Below are 27,092 nucleotides of genomic sequence, written 5' to 3'. Positions count from 1 at the left end.
TCATTAAGTGGTGGCAGAGTCTGCAATATCGCAACAATAAAAGAATCCTACCGCTGCAACAGCTCTCGAACGATGTCGAAGCAATATCATATGAACCACTTAACAGCTTCGCCCTCGGTCCCACCGAATGGCTTCATTGCGTCGTACAGTAGAATCCTTTTTCGCAATACTATCCCCTTCACTATCGCCCTCTAATGGGACATTGAGAGATGTACTCAAATGAAATGGGAATTTGGTCGACCACTTGGCTTCTGGTGGCCGAGTACCGATCGCGCGCGCGGCTCGGTCGGACGTGAAGACTCGCTTCAATTAACGGCCCAAGAAATAACCCAACCCCGACCAAATCTCCCTCTGCCGACAAGTGTTGTCAAAGCGTGCGCTTATTCCCCAGCCACGGCACGGACAACGAACTGTCGATGAAGGACATCTGCTTCGGCCGGTCGTCCGTGGGACCTCTGGTCGCAACACGGCGCCAAAAACACTTGCTGGGCCGAGAGTTCCCCAAGGAGCATAGTTTGCCGATGAAGTGGCACCGTCCTCTTACCATGTGTCCGCTGTTTCTGCCTTTCGGCACTTGAAACAAAAGTGATGTTTTCACTTCATTTCGAACGCCCCTCGAGAATGGGAGTCCCGTCGGAACAACGGTATTTGGCTTCGCTTTGTGGCAATGGCAAGTTTTGGGTTGGTGGAGCTTTGCAAAAGAAATTGATAATCTATTCTATGTTCGTGTGTTTTTCGTCTGCTTTTTTGGTGATTCTCAAAGGTTTTCTGTGGTACAGCGTGTGTACATAGGTTCCTTTGGGAGGAACTCTTCCATTTACGAATCACTAAAGGTACCAGCATCAGCCAGAGAATAGTTCAGAAGCATACAGTGCTCCGAGGAAAAAATAACGTCCTCTCACGCTTGCAATGTGTTTTTTCTCCTTTCTCCGGAGCTTCACACTCCACCGGGAGTTCCGAGAGCGGTGGAACTGCAGCAATTGAATTTTTCGGCTTCACGAGCACCGGTAAAAGTCCTCGGCGCGAGTCCACCGCAAACCCAGTTTGGCACTAATGTGCGACTCAAATTTATTACTCGGTAATTGATATTACCGGCCAACAGAGATAGCAAAGGCACGAGGAAGCGGTGGTAGAGTGGCCGAATGTCCGGAAAATTTGTAGCACTTTGCACGGTACGCAAACAGACCGCCGCATTGGAACGGTTCGTTCCAATCTTCCGTCGGTGCAGTCGGAAAACTGTGAGATTGTGGGACAAAGTTTTTGTTTCCCAATTTAAAAACATTCGCGTTCTCAAGCCTTCTCGGTAATCCACCATGCCTGAGTTGGTGTGTGTTTTTTGTATGATCTTTTGTTTTAAAGCGAGAGTGTGTCAAAGGGAGAAAGGATGGTGATAAAATGAGCGGAAAGTGCCACGTGCCGTCGCTGAGATCGTGGAAACAAGAGTAACGAAAAGTTTGATATCGTATGGAGCGGTGAGATGAAAGCGGTTAGGGTAATCGAGTCTAGTATGAAACGTAAATTTGCTCCTAGCCCAAGAGTTTTTTTGTGTTGATGTTTCAGGCATCAGTATGGGCCAGCCAATGGTAAGAGAAGTTTGTTTTATTGTGTGAGGCATTACGAAGGGTTAACAAACATTAAGAGAAAGGATCATATTGTTGGAAGCAGAATAAAAGAGCGCTACACTTCAGCTGAGGATGTTTGTACACTTTCACAACTATAAGGTCTAGGAACTATCTCTGACAAAGAGCACCGAAGACGCGAGATTCTGTTCTGGTCTGTAAATCTTGTCAAAAAGGGTTAATTTTCTAAGGCTCCATTCAACCCAGAAAGCAACTTAGCTACCAACGTGCTGGGCTCTTTTTCATCATCATTAAACAATCGTAAAAAATGAAAGCTTCGATCGATAGCAGAGCAAGACTGGAAGACTCTTGAGCCGATAAATCAACGGGTCGATAAGATGCAATCATCCGCACCGTTCCACCGTACCGGTCAACAAAGCGTACGATCGTGGCGCATTTAGACAACAGCAACCGCCGGCCGTGGAGGAAGCCCATTTATCAGTTCATTATTGTACACACTTGGAAACTGTGATGGGGCAATTACATTTAAATTCATTGCATCTAAATAATTGAGCAGCCAGAGTCTCAGCCCGTTGTGGCCAGCCTTCCAGGCAGCGCTCGAGGGCCCTAGACTTTCGCATCATTTATTTTGTAGCACTAGACCAGCACTTAGAGCGCAGGTAGAGGGTTGTGTGCTGTGTTCGGGTGCCTTTTAGCGCCAACTAGGTACACTTTCTTCGCTCTTCCCGTGCTGCTTCTTGCAGCTTAGGTGCGAGTTAAGATTGAGGTGGTTGGTGGCCAGTTGAAAATGAGGCGAAAGGCGCTAGTGAGTTATGGCTTCACGAGCAGTTCGACATCCGCGCACTGGTCCAAAACAATTCTCTGGACGACTCACTCGCACACTGCACACTGCTCCCAGGGCTTAGCAGAGGTCAGCTGCAACTGTGTTCGTTGCGGTAAACGGGTGAAGCGAAAAGTTGCTCCGTACCGAAACCGGTAGATCGCAATCCTTTATAAGGCATCCTGCTAGCAAATCTGCTTGGGGGGCGAACTGGAAAGCGGGCAAGCACTATTAGCAAACGCTTTGTTCCTGCTTAGAATGGTGTGTGGCTGTGTTTTTGGACTTTTGGGCCCGGGTGGTAGTTTATTAGATCGTTTATTAAATGGCCAAAAGCGTTGTTGGCCGCGGTTGAGCAGGAAAACAACGAACCTGGGGTGAACACGATCCAAGCCAACCGAGGTAGGGATAGGCAGGGAGGGAGCAAGCGTCCTACGGGTTGAAAATTGAATTCTCACCTTTGTTGTAGTGGGCAGCTGGTACGGTTTGGTTGTTGGGCAATGGAAACGAATGGAATGGCCAGACGAGAGAAAGAATTTGGCAGTCCAAACCGCAGAACGAACGTTTAATTCGCTTTTTGTTGATGGGAGAAGCTGGTCGGGCTGTTGGCATGGGCGATTAAATACCCGGACGGGAGTTTTAACGTCAGCTTGGAGAAATGGAATTTTCGAGACTGTTGAATTGAACATCGCGGGCGAACTTCATTATTAAACGGTTGAAATCATTCTTCTAATGGCGTTGGAGGGAGGGCCAGGATATTATTTGAGTTTAATTTTAATTAAACGGTTTCGCTGGAGGTGGTCAAAATTAAATGAAAGCTCTTTATTGTGATTGATTTTAGGTAACTTTTCAGTGAACGGCAACGTTCAGGAGAAACGCTTTCCACCTAACATGGGTTTCCACTTTCGTTTGACTTTCACAGTACATCCAAGCTAACGATTTCAAGCACGGCGTTTCATGCTTGTATCTACCGTGATTTGGAATTTATTGAGCGTACCAACCGGTGGCCAATTTGTGGGTGGGCGCAATCCTTCCAAACAGTCTTCTCTTGTAATCCCGTTTAAATTTCAAAATAACGATCGAATTACTACACCCAACCGGCCAGACTATCCCCTTCGCCGCTGCCACTGGGGCAAAGTAAAACAAGCGCCATCCCAACGGCGCAACGCTCGGTCGTAAATTATCAGCTGAGCTTTGGTACCTTTTAGCGGGAGTATTCCGCTGAACCGTAACCTCACTTACCAACCGCCCAAACAAACGGAGATCCTTGGCTTGCTTGCAGGTGCTGCCGATTCGCGCTAACGGGCGTCTGTAGTTTGCGATTTGCGAGCGGTACGATGCAGCGAAACCGAACTCTGCTCCGCACAGCGATTGTGGAGGCTTGTCGCGTGCTGGCGAAATCTAGAAGACCGCGTACCCCAAACATTCGCAGACACACGTATCGACAAACCAACCTGTGCTGGGTCGTGGGTTGATACGATACCTTGGAAAAACACTTTCTGGCGCACCGAAATAGGATGTCGGAAGTCCAAAAGTACACGCTTATGACATGCGGAAAATCAATATTTGCTCGCTCATCATGTGCCTGGGTTGGCTGGGAAGCAGCCGGAGTCCGTGGGCGATTGTGAAAAGGTACGGCAGACGGTGTTTTGATTTCGTTCTGTCTAAAATGGCTAAAGGCTCCGCCGTGAGCGTAGTCAGGTCGGGTGTACCACCGCAGATCGTGGCTGCGGTTAGTCTACCTTTCCCGGCAGGATCCGGGCAGACGTTCACCCGGATTGGGTACGGATTTGAAATCGAATCCCGACGACGATGTAACATCCTTTCCTCCTGTCCATCCCATGCAAACCCGTTTGGAGGGAGATGAGGGGGGGGGGGGGGGCTTAAGTAAATTTATAGTCGCAGGTTAATTGGCACGAATAAAGTTTGCCAGCAGGCGGAAGAATGGGAGTGTCGGAGGAGCTGAGGCGAGTGGGGCACTCTTTTTGTTGTTCCTGTTTCGACAGTTGTTCCTTCCAATTCGATTGAAACAGGAAGTGGTGTGTGTGTGGTGAGGCGATGGCAATCGTAAATCGGTAATGTAAATGGGAACGGGAGCGTAAGGCAAAAGACTACAATATTGCTTCCGCTGCAGTAATGGCTGATTGCTTTTTCGGATTCGGAGTCGGATTCCGATTTGTTCGATTGGTGGTTTGGCGGAGGGTGAAATACGTTTAGCGTGTTTCGACCAGCCGATTTCACGTTGCGAGGTGAATGTTTTTGGGGTGCAAATGTGTCCGATTGAAGTGTTTGCTTTAAAGGGATTGTAATTGTATTGGGGGTCATTTTCATGTTGGTCTGGCTGATAACGAGTATCGGAGGATAGAAAAGGTGTATTTACTAGAAGATTTAATAAATTCTCATTAGTAAATGTAATATTAGAATGCAATTGGAAATTGAAATCAAAGAAGATAGAATGTTCCAAATGGATACTGCACTATACTTTAAGCAATGTTCTTAAAAGTCAGAGCAGAAATTAATAGTACAGTTTAAAGAGAAAGAGAGATGATTAGACCAGAAGACTATCACTCTAAAAACAAAGCCCCACATTTGAATGGATATGGAATAGATTCAGAATCTTTCCCACTTGAAACGCGCCGCATAGGCAAAGGATAGTGTTTGACCAAATTTGTTCCACCCGATTGCGATCCTTCCGGTCGTTGCTATCCTCTCGGTCAATGGCTATCTGATGAAGCCGGATGTATTGCGTCCCGGTCATGTTTGCTTTTCGGCCTTTGGCTTGTTCTGACACGAACGAATCCCGTCGAATGAAGTCCATCCATCCACTGTTGGGCGATGATAGCCCTAGACCACCTACAAAAAACCACTGCTCAACCACGCAAAACACAAATCACGGTCCGTTCGCGTGCGAAAATCATTCACGAATAATGGGCCGAACAACTGCATCGTTCAATCGGCGATTTCCACCTCACGTTTGACCTGCAGCTGAAGCTGCAATGATTGCATCGGCAGCGTCATCACTGGCGCGCGAACGGACAATGATTTACGCTGGGATGCATTTTGGTGCACTTGATCAACCACTCTGACGTCTCCACGTTTTGCAGTGAAGTTTCAATTTTACTTGTTAGTTCTGGTTCAGTGTGTGCATGTGTCCTGCTCTCCGTGCTCAAAGTGTATGTCTTCTTCGTAAGAACAAGGAGGACAGGGTGCAAAAAAAAGGCAAAAATCAACAACGTTTGTGCAAGGCGGAAGCCAACAGAAATCGTTGCCAACAACGACACACACAGACATACACATATGTATACAAGCGAGGCAAACAACCGACAACAGGACTTCACTTCCGGACTAAAGTCACTGGCCAACTGTTAGTGTGTATCCCTTTCCATGGCGCCCTTACCCCGTTCGAGTAGGAAAATCGCTGACCACCGGCAATGAACTAAAGCGAAAAGCCCCGAAATTTGTTTAGTTAAAGTGGTCGAACATGGTGGAAGAGATCGTTACGGCTGCAATGCGTCCTTACCTCGGCTGTTTCACCCCACACGAAACTTGGGCCGTGGTGATGAATGTGCCCCGGGGTGTATGTTGTTTTTCTCCTCCCTCCCCATCCCTATCCAGTTGCCCCGTGGGGAGAAGTTTTTGTTTCCTCCACCCAGCACTCCCCCCCCACCGCTCAACGCAACGTAAACAGCTCTCGAACAGTTCGCCCGGTCAGTTCGCTGACCAGAATCCAAACTCCAAAACCAACCAACCGACCACGTGTCCCCCGTGCGTTTCGCCTCATGCGCTACCGGTAATGGCTGTCATGTTGTGCACCCGATTTTTTCCTTGGCATCCCTCCAAGCGCAAGAAAACGAACGCCTTTTTTTAATCATCTCAAAGTTTTATCAAGCGCTTCGGTAGTGTGTGTGTGTGTGAGGGATATTTTTTTAGTGCTTTTGTATTCTGCTTTCCCAAACACTCGAAAGCTTCCAATCGGTGTAAGGGTGCGGTGTTCACGACAAACCCTCGCGAACCACGCTCTCTCTCTCTCTTCCTCATTCTCTCTCTCTATCGCTCTCTATTGTTTTCTGTCTCAGTTTCAGCTTCTTTTACAAGCTTCAATTGTTCTCGGCTTGATGTTCCTTTCATTTACTCGCTGTTGTAGGGTTTGCCGTCATCTTCATCCTGCTCGCTTGCTCAAACTGCGCTAGCAAGCAGTCGAAGTTTTTCGCTTCTGGTTTGAAGAAGACTAGAGCAGCAGCGGTAAGGGAGCTTTTGTGGAGCTTTTTTTTTTCATTTTTCCCTACCACTAGCTTGTGCTCACAGCTTTTCCTCCGTAACTCGATTGAATTTCTATTGGTTATGTATGTGTTTCGCGCGCGCATTTCCACTTATTCTTGCTCATTTCCTCACTTACGCGCATACAATAATACGAAGTTTTCCCTGGCTGGGGTTTTTTTTGTTTGCACTACGTGGCCGGCATAGTTAGAGTTGTTTTTTTTGCATGTAAGCTACTGAGAGACAAGAACAAAAAAAAAAAAACACAAACTACGAACACACAGTATGCCGGCGCGGAAAATCGTCGTTGACAGTGGGCGCACCACCACCAGCACGCGGACAAAACGGGAAAAATAGTGTGAGAATTTTCCTTGCCTGCTCTCCTTGCTTCGAGGAAAGGAGAGGAGCGGTGGATGAAAGAGGAGCAAAAAAAAAAAGAGCGAGTGAGAGGCGAACAGGGCGGACAGGACAGCGGGAAGGGTTGCGCAAGGACGCGAGTAGCTTTTGGCGTGCCGTGGCGCCACGGCGTCCCGGAGACATAAAGTAGATCGTTACAGACGCGCGTTCGCCCAATCCATGTGAGTGAACTTTTCGCCCAGCTCGAAGCTCGAACTCTCGGTGCGCGACACATTCCCACTGCAGTGGATAAAATGGATCGGAAGAGAGCACGAACGACAAGGGAGGGAACGAGATGGAAGCAGGCGAATAAAAAAAGGTTATACAAAACCATCCGAAACTGAATCCTATCGGCCGTCAAGCGGGGAAGAATTTGCCATGGCGCGTCGTTTCTCTTCGGGGTGGGACGGGGGTTTGGATGGAAGCAGTGTGGCCAGTAAAGGGTGAACAGGGGCCGGTAGGGAGGGTGTGGAATGTTGCCGCCGTTGCGGAGATGCAGCAAGCATAAATTTACTCTAGTCGCTCGACTGGAGCTTCCGATGGTTTTCTGTCTGGGCGATGATGGCGGTCCGCCGAGGAAGCGAAAAGCGTAGCATAGCCGACATGAACACATACACACTCGGAGCTGGGTGGCAGGAAAGGCTTTGGGGATTGAGGACTGAAGTTTGGCAATTGGGCAAACGTTGATTTATCCGATAAGGAACCCAAGCGGAGGCAAAGAACGCCAGAACCGATTTGCGTCTCGGTTTTTCGCAAGCAATTGCACTCGTGATGGCGGTACGGCGTTGATAAGGTAAAGGTAAGAGCGGCTGCGCTGCGGTGATTACGGGAAGACGAGCGGAGGAACGTTACCGACAAACCCATCTGACCTCTATTCGGGCGCTGGAAAATGGAGAGGAGAATGTTTCATCCGTCGTGAGCCAGCAAGAAGGATCGATCGTGGAAGGTGATTGTGTTTTCCCCGGGGCTGGTAAATTTCTTGGGGAATTGAAAGTTACTTGTGGTTTGCTATGAGGCAGGCGAGATGTGTTTGCCTCCTATTCATTGTTTTCTTATCATCTGAAATCGGAGATGTGGGACATTTTTCCTGCCTGACTTATCCTTATCAGTAGGGGTGGGAATGCTTTTTTACAAGGAAAACAAACAAGGAAAAACGCTTCATTTTCACTTTGCATGTTCGTCTGGCACACTTTCTCTCTATGTCTGTCTCTCACTCTCTCCCCCCGCCTGGAGTAAAACCGTCATAGTGAGCAGGAAAGCCACCCGACCGGGAAAAGGATTCCCCATTGCGAGACAGCGTCGCAGCGTGGTAGCATCGTAAACATAAAATATCAGTGCGGGATTATGTTTCGCTTTATGACTCAATTGTACAATAAATTTTCGAGCATGATTCTCAGGGCCATGGCGGCCCCACTTTGATGGCGTGCGGACGGGCGCTTTGTCAAGCGGAAATGGGTGGCTGAAGGCTCAAACATACACACACGCACACACATACAGACCAACAAAAAACAATCCGAGGACGAATCACTTGCAAACGGAGATGTACACGAAAGCGGATACAAATGGTGTCGTGTGCAGAGAGTTCGGGAAAAAACTCAATGTATGCACGCGTGATTGTGTTGGTGTGGCACAGATAGTGCATATTTGGAATGGGAGGAAAAACCACACAGTATCCCACTCCACCGACTGGGCAAGGACGACACCGACGAGAACAAATTAAAATATACATACGAGCAAACGATAAATATTTTAATGGCAAAGTGTGATGGATTTTACTGCGGTACGAACTGAGCGTATTAAGTGAAACTTTTCGTAATGCTCGTGTACGTGTGTGTGTGTGGATGTGTTCTATACCGAAAAGATGGGTTGAACCATTAAATACGCTGCACGACATAAAATGTGTGACAGAAGGAAAAGTGAGTAAATGCTAACCACAAACAAGAGGGAAGCACCGGAGAAGCGTGGAGGAATCTGCGATCGTCAATATACTGCCGTAAAGCCGTTAGTAAGCGGCCAGTGGACTGGGCGAGCGCGGGTTGGGATCGCTACGGATGGTAGGCAGGTAGGATGGGGTTCAAAAATCAATCCGGAAGTGATGAAACAACACTTTTGGCACATTTTTTATTGCCTCCATCTCAGTGAGACGATCGTTTAGCGTTCCGGAGCAACTGTATCACGTGTTGGTATTAAAGAGCGGAATTTGGAAACGATTTGAAACGATTTGTTTCGGTGTGGTAGGGTAGTGTTTGGAAATAGCTTTTTGATTGCCATACAGGGCTCTGTGTTGAGCTGTTAGAGAAAATTTACTCATTAATATACAACTTTATTATTCATTCATTTGTATTGACTTTATTTTTCTTTGAAAGAAAAGGGAAAGCTAACTGCTAAATTGCACTAGTTTTAAATGATATGACCTATTGGATGAGATTACTATTTGATCATTCAACCACAAAGTGTTGAAAACTGTAATATGCTAATGTTGTCATGGTGTGGCATTTTTTAAAACTCAAACACAAACCTCAAACTAGACAAACCCCGTAACAAAGATCATAAACGATGCGAAACTGCTTTGCATCTGATTCAAAATTCGTTTAAAACTTTTCATCCACCAGCCAGCGACACGTCGATCGCCACCGTCAACTGTAGGAAAATGTAATCACACAAAACTGTACCAAGCAGTTTGTTTGAAAAAAAAAGGAAACATAATTTCCCCAACAGAAGTTTTCCATTCTCCAGCAGCACTCCTGGCTCCCGAGAGGTGTCAACGGCCGTTTGATGTGAGTAAGAGAAAATTGGTCCTTTGATTTTAGTGGTGTAGTTTCCCTCGGAATGGACAATACCCAGCAGCATGCCGCATGCTTTCCTTCCCTCCCCTCGCCTCGTTTGGGGACGATTTCGTTTGATGCACAAACCAAATGCAGTCGTGTTTTTGTGCTGCTGTTCCGCATCAGAATTCCATTTGCATTAACGATCTGCAAAACCCGACTGATAGCGAGCAGTGGGAAACGGAAAGCGTGAAAAATGGGGATAGGAAAAAAAGCTTTAAACTTGCATTCCGAATTGCATTCTGTGGGGCGTGGGGATTGGTGGGCGGGGATTACGATTACGGCTACGATTCAAGGAATAAGTAATCAGCAAAACGTGGTCTAATGGACGTGTAAATTACATTTTCATGTTCCTTCCGTCCAGCGGCTTCTGGTTGACTTTCCGAAGCGGAGGGGGAAGGTGGAAGCGATCCATTTCAGCAGTCAGACAGGTTTGACAGGCAGACAAAAACTGCAACTCTGGGCTGGTAGGGATCGATCGCCCGTTTGTTGAGTCATAATGGGGGGGGAGGACAAACAGTGTTTACAGCCGTCCAGTGTCAGGGTTGACTTGCCACAGGACTCTGCGAGTTTGCGTAAATTGGAATGTCGTACAATAAACTGTAATTGAAACCATTTTATGAGGCCTTCTTTCCATGGGACACCACCTGACAGCTACGATTGTCTACGAACCAGTGTCTTTGGATTTTTACGATCATCGTCGTCGCTTTTTGCCGCACTCCGGTAGCAATTTTACACCGGCTTGCTGGTGGGATGAAAGTCTTTTAAAAGTTAACTGCTTGACACACGTTGTTTGTTTAAGCATCGCACAGGTACACTCTCGTCAAGAATGCCTCCCGGAGAAAGAAAGACTTCATAAACGGGGGAATAATCACACCTGCGCCAGGTGCATGACATGCAGAGGACATCCTTGTTTCCGCCCGCTAGAAGAATCACGGCATCACGCAAAGGGCAACACACAGAAGCAGGTTTATGATCTGCGTATCACCCATAAAGCTGGCTGCTGCAGAAAAAAGGAGGAGACAAAATGCCATCCCGACACCGTAGAGCGCGCCTCTTTAAGGCGACAACCGGAAGCCGTCGTCAGGAATTTGTTGGAATTTTATGGTTCCAAGGGAAGGGGGGAGGTTCTGCCAAAGAATGAGAGCATCTTGAGCAGCATCCATCTTCGACGGAGGCGGTGAAACGATTTGTCAAACAGCCACAAGGGAGCGGAGAATACACACACACACACACATACACCACATCAATGGTCACTAACTAACGACCCTTCGGGTTTTGGGGACGCTGTAAAGATTTAAACGTAAGATGGATCGTTTCGATGTTGTCTAAAGTTGTGCTAACCGTTTTTCTTCCCTTTTTTGCGACCAAGTCTCGCTCGGTGGGTGTGTGTGGAAGAGTGTCTATAGATCATTTTGGTTGGAGCTGAAGCATAAGACCGTGCGGGACGCTTGTTTGCCCATGAAAATGGGCCTTTCGAGTACGCTTTGAGTACGCTTCCGTGGGGCATAAAACATGAGGTGTGTGGTACAGGCCACATGAATTGTGTTGGATGTTGATGATGATGATGATGATGAAAACACCCGCACCGTTGGCACCTCCGTTTGGGCGGAAGCTTTGCATAATCACGGTTCCCGTTCGGTGGGTGGATTCTTTGCGTTTCCTGTGCTCCGTTTTGGGGGAGGGCGTAGGTAAAGCGCGCTCTATTCCCATGGCGGATATGATGCGATGATGAGCCCGGCCCGCTATACACATCGAGCTATATATTTATTTTTATTATGTTGCTTGCTCTCAAACACACACCCAGCCCTGGAGACGGCAGAGCTATTGGCTATGCTTTTCTTACACGAGTATGACAAGTTCATTCTGTACAAAAGTTGGCCAGCAAGTCAACCCGGGCGGTGATGCCTGCAGCTATTTGTCAATCGTCTCAAGTCGACGGTGGGCCTTGGTGGTTTCGCAAAGAGCTCTTCGGCAAGTGGGCAGGGCAGGTGCCTTTTTGTTCACGCTTACAATGTGCAAGGGCATGCTTTCACCGCTCATCGAAGAAGCATGAAGCAAGGGAAGTGAATGAAAAAGACGAAACAATCTACCAACATCCTGCACATGAAACGAGCCTATTCTGTTTTACAAAAACCTTCTTCACCGAAGGCGGGATTGGTTTGTGTGTGTGTGTTTCCCGCCCGTCCTGACAGGACGGGAAAAGCTTTCGGAAATTGTCTTCGGGTTCGACAAATCTGCACGATAAGCTTCGACCTCGCTACATACATCCGGGGTCGGTTGTCTCGCGCCGTCTAGACAGCGACCGTAGCCTGCGGAGTAGCCCGCCGAACCTACCGACCAGGATGGTTGCATGTTTGGATAGCGATTCTTTTGCTTTATTGATGGTGCACGAAAACACACACACACACTCACGTACACAGACACGATGAAAAACCGAGGAATTGTGAATGGTGATGGAATGGCGACTTCTTGAAGGGTGAGCTGGGGAAGAAGTATGATTTTGTTTCACTTTGTATGCCTACCAGCCACCCCCGGGGCATTGATGTACGATGACGATAAGAGGCGCTTTAGGAAACAATTTAATAGCGATAACGTGCGATGGCGTTTGGTAGCCTTTGGTCGGAATTTCGTTGTTGTGAAGCCGAAAATTGAAGCCTTGGTTATGGGTTTGATTCAGGCTGGATTGCTTGTGGTTGCAGGAAACGGGTTGGTTATGGCTATCGGAATGGCCATCTAATGGTAAACCTTTGGAAGTTTTCCTTTAGCAGTCCCTTGATTCTTGATTCGTATTGATTTATTTTATTTTACAACCAAAAAATAACATAGTGAGTAACAAAACAGATTATTTATGGACTAAGAACTGATTTGGGCAGTTGATTAAGTTAAAAAATGTTAAAGCAGTGTATTAAATGTTAGATTCAGAATGTTTCATGACAGATTCTGTACTGCTGAACCATAGGCAGGAGGAATATTTCATTCTACAAACGTTCGCCGAATAGCTTTCATATTTTCTTGCACCAGCAAATAAAAATCGGACATACCATCTGCAATTCTCCGAATCAAAGCAATGGAAGTAATTGAAAACTTTCCAAAAATAAAACACCAACAACGGGCTCGGCGAACAACAGTGAAATATTTTGCAGCTGCTCTTTTCCAAAAATCCCGGCCCGGGCCCTCGTGCAACCTTCCGAGCTCGCAAGTGTCGGTTCAGTTTTGTAGCGTTTCGCAGCAAACTTTATCCTGTGCCACAATGCCAGTGTAAATACAAATTTTCTCCGGGTGTTCTCACCGGATTCGCCTTCATCCTGCCGCTTGCTGATGATGTTCTAATTTGTTTGCTGCCTTTTGTACGTACAACAGACCGAGCGCAATGTTCTTGGCTTCTTTTGGGCGCTCGGTTTTGTGCGAGTTTTATTACTGCCCATCGAATGCCCGGACCGCCTGGGCTATTCATTAGAGCCAGCTTCTTCCAGCGCCACAGCAGCGGACGGAGCAGCGCACGGAAACAACAACAACTTTTCGCTACAATTTTCACCGGAGAACCGGCGCGAAGGGTACTTTTAATCATTGCTTATGGATCACTTGTCTGCAGCATTTTTAATTGAATCACCCATCACCATCGTCGTTGCCATCTCGAACGAATGGTGCTCGTCATGCCATTCTGAGGTTTTCCATCATCACTCGACGGATGAGCCAAAGGTGCAACTTGTGTACGGTTTTGTGAGTCCCTTGGATGAGTTTGGATGAGTTCTGGGTGGTCTTTTTTTTGCAGCTAAAGGTAGTATGAGTGTTAGTCCGGTCTCTGGTGCAGCATTTCTCTAGAAAAGGTAAAAGTTAGAGGGTGGAAATTACATTTCCTGCCAGTTAAAGGGAACTTAAAAATCATATCATAACAACGGACAAGTTTTTTTGCGGTGCGGTGCTTTTGAGTTCGTTGTCTGTGGGGGCTCTGGCACTGGTTTCAGATTTCATATTTTTATTCCCACGTGATAAAATAAACAGATACAGCGTTTGTTTTTCCAACACGCAACCATAACCCTTTCCCGGTGCGAAATTCTGATTCAAATAAGGGGTGGGAGAAAAAGCTGTTTGGCAAAATGCTTCGTATGTTTGAATATTTCTACTAAATTCAATACAAAATGTGGCAGAAACTATGAAAAAATGATTTACAATTACAGCATCAAATTAGTAGCAGCAGTGTTCGAAATGTATTTACCACAAATCAAAACGTACATTGCTTGATTTAACGTGAAGCGGCTAAAGTACCGCATTGATTGCCTGTATTTCTGGTGCAATAAACCTATCCGTTTTGAGGCCCACCTACTCTCCCTCCCCCTTTCCCGAAATCATGAGGCAAGCCCCAAAACAATAACTTCAAAACATGCTCGATGCCATTTTCGTTAGCCCTGGCCCCATTTTGCGATATGCGAAAACTGCGGTGTGCCTGGGTGTACCTGTTTTCCCAAGCATTTACGTGTGCGGAGCGCCACTTGATGGAAAACAAATTCAGTACAAATACGCCAGCCCGCCGGCCGTCCACCGGCCGCTTCTCCACATGAGGTCATGAATCCAATCACGGAAAGTATTTGATTAGTTTCGGATTCGGGGCCATTGCCAGGCCGCACCGGTCCATCGGGTCTGGCGCCGGGAGCTTTCTGCAAACGCTTGGCCTGGTTTTTCGCAGCGTCTTGCTGGTGCTGCCGCTGCTGCCGGACTATCGATTTAAATATTGACGAGTGAAGGTTCATTTATCATACACGCTAAAGTTAACTTCGCTAGACCGAGAGCGAGCGGGATAGATTGAAAGAGGAATGAGGAGAGAAAATCCTTAAACCAATTTCTAGCAATTTAGCCTTTTTACTTGGCCGTACACGGGTACGAAAAAACGACGAAAAATAAAGCAAGAAAAAGTGATAAATCTCTGGGCGATAAAATCATCCACTAAAGAAATAACGTACGGTGGAAGGTTTTTCCCGAGCTGCTTTTCCACTTCGCTTCTGCAAAGAAAATTCGAAAGCTAAACGATAAGGAATGACAACGAACGGTTGCATCGCAAACCGTTGCCGGAAGTACATTGGAACGGTATTTCGTTTCAATAATTGAGCAAGCAGTCGAAACAGGAAGGAAAATTGGATAAATGAATGATTGGGTAGAGTGGGGCAATGAAAAAAAAGAGGCAAAGCATGAAACGGAATTTGTGCGCTGTGCATTAAACGGCGGGTAATAAATTGAGTGTATTTGATTTGAACGGGAGCTTGCAATTGAAAGAAAATTTATGACTATTTGTTTAATAAGTTTTTTGAATATTTGATGAACTATTCATTCGAGGAAGATTCATCAAATCACTGTTCTGAGCACGGAGGAGTTTGCAATGATATTTATCATCTTGAAGAGCTTGTCATGTCTTTAACCACATTCATATTAAAGCTACAGAAAGCAACAACTAACACTAAAGTTTGCCGGAGTGACTGTAAGTCCCGCCACAAATCAAAATCTCATTTCCGAGGAAATTACGTGCATGTCTAATATTTTCGACAGCACACAGAAAAAGGAAATGACTGCTTTCCTGCCATTGGCGGGAGCGATTGGTGAACTGATGGTTCATCGTCTTTAAGCATTCGTGGGTTCAAGCCCCGCCTGCCAAAAAATCCCAAAGAAAACTAACCAACCCACTCCCGACCCATCGAATGGGGAAGAATTCAACGGAGCACGTTCTCGGTTCTTGGCAGCGCTTTTTCCTGTGCTCCCAAGCACGAGCGCCAGTTTAAAAGACACGGAAAAGCGTTTAAAAAACCAACCTCCCCTCCCTGTACTCGAGACCCGGTCCCGGAACTCGCACAGAACGTGGGCCGGAACTGGGATTGCTGTAGACGGGCCAGCCGAACATTGATTCGCTAACTACTCCTGACAGTGATTTTGTAGCAATCCACGTCCCGGTCTAGCCAAACATGCTTGTTTGTGCCACACTGGGTTTGCGGAACGGCAAGAAGCTAAACTAAACAACCCGAAAAACAACCATTTGGAGAGGAGAATGAAGAGGAAGCACTGACGTCAGGAGAGACGCGCCACTAATGTGAAGCTCGTGGAACAACATCGATCCATTGCTTGCTGGTAGTGTGCATGGTGTTGTGTGGTGAGCTTTAGGAGCCGTTTGCTTACTGGAAGGATGGAACGATGGAAGATTATCTTTAAGCATGCTGTTAGCTCGGCAGACTGCCGAAATGGGGCTGAATTGTGTAAGATTTTGGAAGGAAAATGGAGAAATCTTTTATGGTACCATAACATGCTTACGTAGTTGGCAAAATTGTGCTGTAGATGATGAGAGTCCTTCCACGAGTACTTTTCGCCTTAAAGTATGCATACTGAAGAGTTCATAACGTCTGAATATAGGCAACTTTTAGTACGATAATGACAGTACGCCCAAAACTATGCAATTCGTTATAAATTATTGCATTATTAATGGGTTTATGTGTTTTATTAGATTGTTTTGGTTGAAATTGGTCCCTCAGTGTCCCTCCCGTTAATAACTTTTAAAATTTAAAAGATAATGCTTCTGTAATGGTGAATTATCATGGAATGGTGTACCACTAGCAGCAAATGGTTCGATCATTCGAGAATCTCTTCGTGCGCCACCTTCGTCAACACATCGCCCCTCAACACGTGCAGCCTAGAATGACACGTCCTTTTACTCATTACAAGATTTATCTACTGTGAAATACGGCTGTGTTATGTTTCGCCCTTTTGCTTACTTACCAGCTTACCAGTAGCTAACTTGTCCTTCGCATTTGATTGTCGACTGGTGGTGGCGGTGGCATGCTGTAGTGCTTGCCCACGTTGTCCCCCCATTGCTTCACTCTGGGCGGAAAATCTGCTGGGGGAAGGGAAGGAGGGAGGAGGGTGAGATAAGCAAACAAGTCAACGTCAAAGTACATATCTTCTCATTCAAGTCGGTGCGCGCAATGAAAAGCACACACATCACACAAACTGCTCCTAAGAGCGTAATGAGAAAATCCGCACCACTCTTGTGACGGTTCAACGGGCGAGTCGACTTTTCCGCTTCGCTTTCCCTTTCCTTGCCGCATGGCGTTATTTTGATCTTCCGTCGCCCTCACTTCCCTCACTGTTCCGATTACTTTCCCTTTTCTCCGTTCGCTCTCTCTCTTTCTCTCTCTCTCTCTCTCTCTCTCTCTCTCTTTCTTAGTGTGCAAAAGACGCGTTCCCGTTAAGGCGGAAAGCGGAGTGTATCTTCATCAGTTCGTCGTTCATTTGACAGGGTGACAGCTTGCGAAACAGAACCATCGCCCCCTGGTGCAGGGCGGGGGAATTCGGGGGAATTGTGCCCGTTTCGGGTGATACAGCGTACGAATGAGGCCCGGATTTGCTACCATTTAGCATTAATCCATTATCCGGATAAAAGCTTTAAACGGGACGGAAATGGATCCGTCCTCCGAGCAGCAACAAACGGATGGTTTCACGCGGTCGGGTCGGCTCGCTGGTGAAGGAGAATGGACGGTCGGGAGCATTAGGGGGATGAAGCTGAGGGTCACAGGGAAGCGCAAGTTGTGATACTTTTTTTTTTGCTCCATTTGCGTTAGTTTACGAAGGGGGCAAAGCAGGTCGAAGGCATTTAGAATGTGCCGCAGCTTTCGTTTGCAGTTTGTTCCTACGCCTTAAGAGCTTTGCGAAAAGGACTTGTGCTTGAGAGACAGATAAAAAGCACAACAAGAAACAATTAAACTGCGCCGAAGGAAGGGAGAAAAAAGCCATTAACAATCAAACGGCAAGGCATTTTCTAGCCTGTCACTAGCGTCTGTGGTGGAAGGTTGAAATGTATTTGTACAAGGTTAATCAAACCACTGTAGTGAATAAATGAAACGCAAATAATGATGTCATTTGTAAATGTTATTTGCTTTCAAAAAAAGCTCTCTTTTACTCTTTGATCACTTTTTTCTGTCCGTCTATTTGATGTGTTTTTTTTAACTATCCTTTCCCCAGAACGATTTGGAAAAAGATTTGCAAAAGCAAGACTAACGGACAAGAGTGAAATTATGTCTGTTTGTCTATCGGTTGGTTTATTCGTTTATATCCAGCTGGAACCCCCCGGTACCTTTGCCCCACTGTCACGTAAGTGGAAATGTAAATGACAATCCTCACTTTGGGTTCATGAAATATTAAACTGTCAACCGTGGTGGTACCGCCATCTGTAAGGTTCTACGTCCCAGGACCGAGCGTAGAGGAAAAGGAAAAAAGCTGCAACCGCTAATGGAAAATACCGAATCGGAAGATGGATACAAAACTGAAGGCCGTACGATTCGGTGCTCGGTGGAAAAGGTATCCCAATTTAAGCCCACTCTAAGTGGGCATCCTCGATTAGTGGAAGGATTAGTCTGGTTTGCGTCTCTCGCTGTGCACTGCGGTTTAACGTCGAAACGAAGATTGGTACAGTAATAATGATTACTCTTTTGCAGTGCAATGATTGATCACAGATTGATTTCGTTTGAAGAATGGTGTAGTCTTTATTACATGGAAATTTCTTAGCAATTGTTCCAATGATCAAAAGTCTTTTATTTTATTGTACCAAATGGGGTTTAACTTTCCCCAAGCAAGTCGAGCAAAAGCTTAACAGATTTGCAGAAGCTTAGTATTTAAACTAACCTAAATATTATACTGGTCTGTGGATTACAGCGTAAAGGATTCTATTTGCAAACCTTTTTTCCAGAAAATTGGATTATCAAACGTAAATTGAAGAGAATATTCATGAGCACCTAACACTGCCGTTCTGGGAAAGCCATTTTCTTGAGCGGACTTTACTGGCTGGAATGTTTGTTACCAGGCCCAAGAAACTATGGTACACTAATCTTTTGATGGAAGAAAAGCTTCTTTGCAAGGATTTTATGTGGGTTGAATAATTTGTTACGGTAAATAAGGGCTTGACCTTGAAAAGGTGCTCGCTGCTTCTCTTCCCAGACACAAACAACATGTTTTTGGTAAAGTTACAAAATACGCTGGAAGAGAATATTTCTTCTGTTCCAATATTCTTTATTTCCAATACTTAAACCAAGGATCATTAGTGGTTTGATAAGAATTTCGTTCGAGCTCTTTCCTACTTAATGATTAATTCCGATACACCTCAAGCCGGGGATAATACATTTCGTTGATCATAAATCAAACGCTCTTCACTGTGTCGTTCTCTTTAAGCGAGCACTGCAAGCTCTCTCCAGGTTGTTGTGATAAATTGAGTTCGTTTCACAATTCACCCAAAAACTTGAGGTAAAAAATGGTTCATTCCAACCTTTATCAGCATCCGCCAAAGCCTTGGTACGCGGCTTGGCTGGTGTTCGGAGTTAAATAAAATCATAAAACCCCTTTAGCCCATTTAGCACCTTTTAGACACTCAAATCCAAGGCGTCTTATTAGCGGGCATCAGCATAATGTCTTGGACCGCTTAAAACCTGCCGCCACAGCACAACTTGGGTCCGATCTTTTTTTTTATTATTAAAGAACTCATCCCGTCTTTTGGGGGCAGCAAAAACGATGAACATAACCGAGGAGAAAATAAAACTGACCCAGCCCGGAGGAAAAGTTGGCCACCGGGCACCCCAATCGAAGGGGATAAGAAGCTTTCTTTACAGCATAGCATCCCCGTAAGTAAAAAAGCTGAGACACACGCACTCGGAGCGGCAAGGTTTGGCGGTTACCCTTCTGCTTGTGGTGAGAAGTTTGCTGCTGTGGAACACCTTTTCTCGGAACGAGTCTTCCGGTAGCGGCAGCGGCAGTAGCACAAAGTGGGCCTTCGATTCCTTCCCTCGTCCGCCTCGGCCGATCACCCGATCCTGCATAAATTATGACTGCTCTAGTTCAATTTATTGACGGGTATCTCTCCCGGGATGATAAGCTCCAAAATTGTGTCGAATGAAGGCAGCAAGCAAGGTGGAAAACCCAACCGGACGAGGAGGGGCAAAAAAGCCCACTACCTTGTTCCGCTTATGAACGTTTGGAGCGCTTTCCTTCGGCATCGGGCAACGTTCGAGATAGGCCACCGTGGGCCAATAAGTTTTATCTCCAGGGGAAGGGTAGACTTCCAGGGAGCGCGTGGATGGTCAACTTTTCCTTTTTTTTCCATGGGACTGTTTAGGGTTTTATGGTCGTCGCTTCACCGTAAAACAATTCTCCCGAAGGAATAGAGCAGTTCATAAAGCAATGGGAAGCAAACATCGGAATGCCGCCCCTGGTTTTATGTTGTTGCTGCTGCTGCTGCGGCTGCTGCTGTCTTTTTCTTCCAAAGTCCCTTTTTTCTGTCTGTTCCAATTCGGTCCACTGAATCGTTTTGGGCTGAGGCGGAAGGTTTAGAGAGGAAAAGTACTATCATAGGCGCACACATGAGGCACCCGGCATCGGCTCAATTCTACGGGTCGAGAGTCTGCATAATCAATCGTTAGTCGATTGATTGACTTTACGCATACGGGTGGGATTGGGACAGCGAAGGTCGAGAGTGGATGCGAGGTCCATTGGCCTTTCCCACGTCAAAAGTTCGGACAGCGTTCGTACATCAGGGATGGTGATGTTTTAAACATAAAACACGGATCGACTGAAGGATCGTAATAGATTCCTGGATTGGAGAATCCTTCTCAAAAAAACGACGAGGACGAGCTTCCAGTGAAGTTGGTAGTGCAGCCAATACGCAAACAAGGAGGAGTCAGACGGTGAGGTGAGGAAAATCGGACATGAGAATCAGATTTTGGACGCCCGGTCTCGGTCCTTATCAACTTAACCTTTTCTATCATTACATCAATAGAGCTAGCACGGACGCTTTGCTCAGTCTTGCATGGAAGGTCAGCATTGATTAATTTTGGCTCTGCTATTCTTGTAACAAAAAGTAGAGCGAGCTACAAGATTGATTGTCAAAAACGTCCTACTTTAACGAATGATTTTAATGAATGAATCTGATAATTTACTCTCACAAAAAGTCCACCCCAGCGAGAGTTTAATGTCACGCGCTAGCCTTGAAATTGTTCTTTTAAAGCTTCATTCTGAAATGACTCGTTAAATGCACGAACGTTCCCATACTGATATGCACGTCCTTCGCCCAATGGCAAACGATGCCGCTGTAGCACGCGAACTGTTTTTTCTGTGCTTTCTCTACTCTCACATAGCGTTTTTACTGGGCCATTCGTTTGCCTCGACGTTTGTCATGTTTGGCGAAACGGTTTGGCCAACTAGTCGGGACTAGAAACGGGCGTTGGGACGTTCGGGCCCAAGTCACCCCAAAACCCGGCCGTGGGTTCGATGCTAATTCGAAAACATTTCCCCAAGCCCTGTGGGGCTTTGGCTTGATGCAGCTAGTGTGGCCACAATGGTGTGAATGTTTATGTTGCGGTTAGTGTTTGTGGAAGGTGTACGCGGCGCAGGTGTGTTTGTGTGCAAAAAGGTGACAATTTTAGCTTTTTTTCTGGGAGGCTCGTCTATCGGTTGTGTAGTCGAGGTTCCGGAACTAACGAATGTTGGTTTTGTTCGAGTGTGTGAGTTTGTGTTGTCGATAGGTTTGATTCGGTTGTTTCGCCTTCAAGGACGGTCCTGCGAAGCAAACGCGACTCATGCATTCGAATTCATTTCCTGTGACTAACAAACCGTCAAACCGTCAAATGTCATTCGAATAATCAAAAAAGACAACCGCAGGAACACCGGGCATGGGAGGCATTGATTTGATAATTGGATTTCCCAGTAGCGACTTTTTGTTGGTGATGGCTAGAGGGAATAAACTTTTAGACTTTGGTGGTATGTTGGTTTTGGTCGTTTGATTTTGTCGCTCGTTAAAGTAAGAGATGTTCATGATAGCAAATTTTCATACAACTATTCTTTTGTGAGGTGTTATAGACAAAAGAGAAATTAACTTGTTTGATACTTAAATCGCTGCATTTATTCGTGAACTTGAAGTATCTTAATTTAAAGAAGAGATCATCCAATCAGCTCAGCAAATTCAAAATAGAAGTGAAGTTAAATAATCTCAAAATATACCCCGAAAACATCTTGGAAGCATCAATGATCTTTTGACTTTTCCGTCGTCCTTCGTGACGTCAATTTTACATCAAACATTTTCCCAGTCTTCAATCCAATTTGGAGCTGCTAATACCATTGAGTGTCTGTTTACGCACGGCATTACAGGGACCCGAGTGCGTCTAGATCGAGAAACCTGCCTCGGTGTTCCACTTGAACGACTTTTCAAGGCGTGGGATGTGCTTAAAGTCTTTATGTAGATATTTTATGTTGCCACATTTTTGTTGTCTTCTTTGTTGGAAAGTATTTCTGTTCATTCTTTCACATACACCGCACAAACTGTGGATGCTGCCGTTGCTGTGGACGAGTTTTCCTCCGCACTTCAATCGAGTTTGGGGATTGGAAAATTGGAACACCGACCGTAACTCGATAGGCTGATGTCATCCCGTTGAACGATTCTGAGTTTGTGTCTGTGCAGTGTGGAGAGAGGGTTTGCCGTTCGGTTCGGCAAAAGTCTAAACCTTCGGCACAAACACGCACACCGCGTGTTTTGATGAAGGTCGAAGCCCGCTCAAGTCCGAGCTGTCTTGTCAGTGTCAATTTCCGTTCTCATCCGGAGCCGGGTGGATCTGGGTGAAACGGGGTTCCGGAAAGCCGCCGGGAAACAGGGTCAATCCAGCGCACCGTTCACCGTTATTCCAGTGCTTCCGTGGTAGCGTGTTTCAATATCAGATACATGCTCTTTCCCTTTCGTACGGGAGATACTAAATTTTGAAGTTGACCCAGAGTTCACCGGAAGCTCCGTGCTCAAAACTTGAAATCCCCAAAATCGCATTTACGGTGGCTTTGTTTTCAGTTGGCTAACTAACTAACCTTTCCTCTAGCTTAGCATACGCTTTTGTTGATGTCTGTGAGGATGATCGGTTTATGCGGAACGAGGGCGTGGCAGTGGAAAAAGATATCTCTCTAGATTTTTGTTCGAGGGAAGTGGATATCAAAAATACATTCACTTTCAGTGGCAGTGGAAGTTCATTTTGCATCGTTATGAGCGAGAATCCGGTTGTAGGGTGGGAAGAATTCCTGCAAAACGATGAGTAGAACAATGACCAACTTGGCCACCAAACTTTAATATACGACCGGAAGAGTGCTGGAGGAAGTGGCAGTCCATACAGTTTGCTGACCGGTTTACATTCCTATCGTTCTTTCTCGCTGAGCAGTAGCTTTGGAACGCAATCCATTTAGTATGGGTACAATTTATTACGAATACCATATAGTAAATTATTGCATACACAACAAATGGGTGCAACAAATCGTTGCTTCACTTCTAACCGTTTCATGAAAAACGAATCCTTTGCAAAAAAGTTGGGAAAGCCGAGAAAAAATCAAGGAACAGATCCTTTCAATGCCTCAATTTACTCGGGTGCTAAACTAACGCCTGGAGTGTGTTTGTTTTCTAAGCTTTTAACGACCAGACAGGACAGGTTGTGAGCGTGTCGTGATCGGTTGACATCGTGATGGATGGATCGTTATACTGAAATAAAGCTTGTAATTGGTCTCTTTTTCAAATTAGACTGATGCTTCATGCACCGTAAATCCTTCCTAGTAGTGCTATGGGCATGTTTTGCCGACAAAGAGATTTATTGGGAAAGAGATGATGATGGAGATCTGCCATGAGAATATAAGAATTATTGCTGTGTCTAGCTCTGTGAATGATAGAGACTTGTTTTAGGTTTTGAGCACCAGCTAGAAATCTATGAAGCTCGAACAGTTCACCTTTAATTGCTCGGCGTTTCCGAACAAACTTCCAACAGTAAAGACCATCTCGAATATTGAAAAATGAAACCATATTTCCCAGTAAACCGTTCCAAACAGTTACAGCTGGCAGCCGCCCACTGTCCCAAATTGGCCATCGGTGCCCTCCCGGTGGGCCAATCAAAGTCAATTACATTCGTCAAGCACGCCGGCACGCCAACAACGACAACGACGCCCAGGTTCAGGTCGCCGGCTGGCTCGAGACAGCCGGCCCCCGAGAACGACCACAGGCCGGATGTCGTAACCAATTGAGCGCTCACATTAGCAGCTGCGAACGTGGCGCAACGATTTCCGATTCCATTCCCGGGTACCGGAACGTCAACCAGTAACTGGCCGGTGCCGTGTCCCGCAGTGAATGCGAAAAGAGAAAAAAAAATACCCCCGATGCACCAACTGCAACGTTGTACCTCATCGTTTTGACTGCAACCTCATCATCATCGTTCTGCGCCTTCCCTTTGCCGTTCCGTGCCGAGCACGCTGGCTGATGGAAAACCACGCAGCTTGCATCTCTCGCAGAACTTGCCCTTCAGTGCATTCGAAGCACGTGCGCTCGCTCCACAACTAGAGCATTATTTCACGTTCATCATCATCCGGGCAACGTAATAATCGTGGCGCACGATGACTGTGACACGTTGCAAGTATGTCCCGCTGAAATGAGGTTCCCGCTTCGCCAGTTCCTGGAGCGGAAGAGCAATCCCTTTCGCAGGGTGGAGCATTCTGTGCTGCAGTGATTTTTGCTGCCCTTTGCTGTCGTTTGATCCTGTGGACGCTTTATTTAACTTCGCCGTCTGCATTAGTGGGCGTCGTGCTCTGTCTGCTTGACTTTTGGAAGGTGAGAGCATGCGAAAATGCATGATTAGTAATGCAGTCTGCAATTTCGTTGCTGCAGTGTGCAATCGTTGCTTTAGGTGCGGTGCAGATACGTTGGGAGACTGGATATACCTATTTTAACTGGAGGTATTGGTTATGTGTAAGAACTTGATGAAATGACTGGGTATATTGCTAATGAATTCAGTTTTAAAGATTAAATTGTAACCTCAACTTGTTCGGAGAAGAACCATTTGGTTTAATGGAGCCCGCCAATATCGACAAAATGGCATTTTGAACGTTCCAGCCTCGTTTTCGTGAAATGCCAATCAAAGCCAGAAGCGGCTGGAAAAGCGATGAGCTGCTCTGCTAATGACAATGCCTTTGAAGTGCCCAGCAGAAGGGTAAAGTGGAACCGTTTTGCCAGTAACCGTTTCCTTCTAAATGAGCACCTAGTCATCCTCAGTGCAAGTGAGCAGGTAATTTACGAGCACCGACATTGGATAGCTCTGATCGATTGTTGTCTGCACCGGCAAATTAAGGCCGATGTCCGGAGGCAACGCACCTGCACCGCAGGAACACGTCAGTGCGATAACTTGATTGGCTTTGATTGATCAGCCAAACGGGTGGAAAAGTCATCCGACAGCTGTTATTCATTTTCTAATGACTGTGTTAAATCTATCGCTCTGGGAAGAGGTGGATAATAATGGAGCAGGAGCGGGAGTCGAGAGCAATTCGATCCTTGATGGAGCGATAGTTTCACGCTGGAATAAAGGGATTAGGGACGGCAATTGCTTCCGTTCGTAGTTATATTGTTCTCGTATCCGCAAGGTATCTGGCAGAGCCATTATCTGGTTCTTCTAGGACTAATAAAGTCGACACAAAGTTGTTAATTGCTTTACTGCTTGTATTTAAACGGGATTTTCATTTTATGAGGTGAGCATTCTGGTTTTCGGTTGCGGGTTAGAGACTGTGGGAAATATGTTGAAGCTAAAAATGAATAATCTTTTTAAACTAACGTGTTCGTTTTATGTCTATTTTCAGGTAAGCACCGATAATTTTGGTTCCACAAGAATGATTTTCGTTCGCTAGTTCTTCCGTTTCCCATGTAGGAAGATACAAAAAATAAATGTCATCACCTGTGAGTTTAGATAAATAAAGAACTGATTTAAAAACTGCACTGCGAGAAGACTCCACAGCTAAATCTCTCTCACCAGATGTTTAGGTTGCTGTAGTTTGTTGTTGAAAAAATCACACCAACAGCCAAACTTTCCCTTGGAAGCAAAAGTTATGCCACACCATCGCATCACAGTCCCCGTTAGCTACACCCGCAGCTTGGAGGATTTGGTCCATTTAATTAGTGCCACAGAACTGCCTAGACAAACTGCATCGCACTGAGCGAAGCGTGTAAATCAACAGCTCTCGCCCACGTCCTCGAGCACGAACTGAGCTGAGCGGTTGCGATAAATAATCAAACGAGTGGCCACCGTTCGGACGAGGATGAGGATGTGCATGAATTAATTACTTCCCCGTGGCACCCGGTAGGACGGAAAGTGGACTCCCACGGGAGTCGGCTGGTTTCGGATAACTTTCAAGCGGGCTAATGAACGCGGGCCTGAGTTAGAAGTTTCTGTTTTTGGCCGTGCATAAGTTTCGCTTCCGGTGGGAGCACACGGTTTGGGAAGCAAAACTTTGTGCGCACCCGTCGTTTTCGGGCGAATGAGAGCTTTCTAGATCATTTGGACATCGTTTGGGTGGCTTAGAGAGGAAGAGAGCATAAGTGTGAAGGGTAACAGCATCCAAAAAGGCGTCAGTAATTAATAGAAATGGTTGTGTGAAGCTAACTTTCTGCTTATCCTTTCAATCTCTTTGAAGATATAAGGGTGGTGCGTGATGCAAATTCTCTGAGGAAAGGACACCAAATCTGTGCAGAGAACGAGTTCACACATTTAAAGACAACAATGTGTCATTTAAAAGTTGGATTAAAAAGATATCAAGATGGACAATGCCTAATAGATTCAAAGGTTCATCTAATCTTCTGAGGATCTTGTGCTGAATATTAAGACATTCAACAGATGTTCTTTTCGAGCAACGAATCCGAACGAGTCCCCTGGCACCATGGAATAGAATGCCAATTAAATTTTATGAAACGATTGGAACGTATGAGCCGCTCCCATAGACACCATCATCCCGACAAGAAGGACACTCAGACACGTACACGAAACAGCAGAGACAAATGACACTGAAATGAGCAAATCCCCATCCCAAACGATGGTATGGCAAGTGGTATTGATTTTAACGGTCTGGCTGCCCATTCGAGGGAAAACCAATCCTCTGATCTTAATCTTAATTGTTTGTTTGCTTTACCGTGGTCGCCCATTAGGCGATGGCAGTTCCCAGGCGTCCAGCGAGTCGTCGTGAGCCCAGAATTTAGCTAATTTTGTCGCTTTGTGGTTTTTGTGGTGTACGCTCCACCCGCCCAGCTGTCTACCGGCAAGTGTCACCAAAGACGTACAAAAACCCTCAGCAAAAAAGCGTATCGCATCCATTAGGCGACGGTAACGGAAAAATGCCCGACGATGTCAGTTAAACGGCAGGGTC

The 27,092-nt window shown here is 46.1% G+C and overlaps 1 protein-coding gene across 6 annotated transcripts in view; it reads left to right on the top strand.

Moving 5' to 3' along the window:
- The window catches only part of LOC120956826 (protein madd-4), a 118,789-nt gene that overhangs the window by 2,462 nt on the left and 89,235 nt on the right, over positions 1 to 27,092 (top strand). The gene's annotated exons all lie outside the window — the stretch shown is intronic.

Source organism: Anopheles coluzzii, chromosome 3 (assembly GCF_943734685.1).
Source record: "Anopheles coluzzii chromosome 3, AcolN3, whole genome shotgun sequence".
Taxonomy (NCBI): domain Eukaryota; kingdom Metazoa; phylum Arthropoda; class Insecta; order Diptera; family Culicidae; genus Anopheles; species Anopheles coluzzii.
This window is presented reverse-complemented; position numbering and strand designations above follow the sequence as displayed.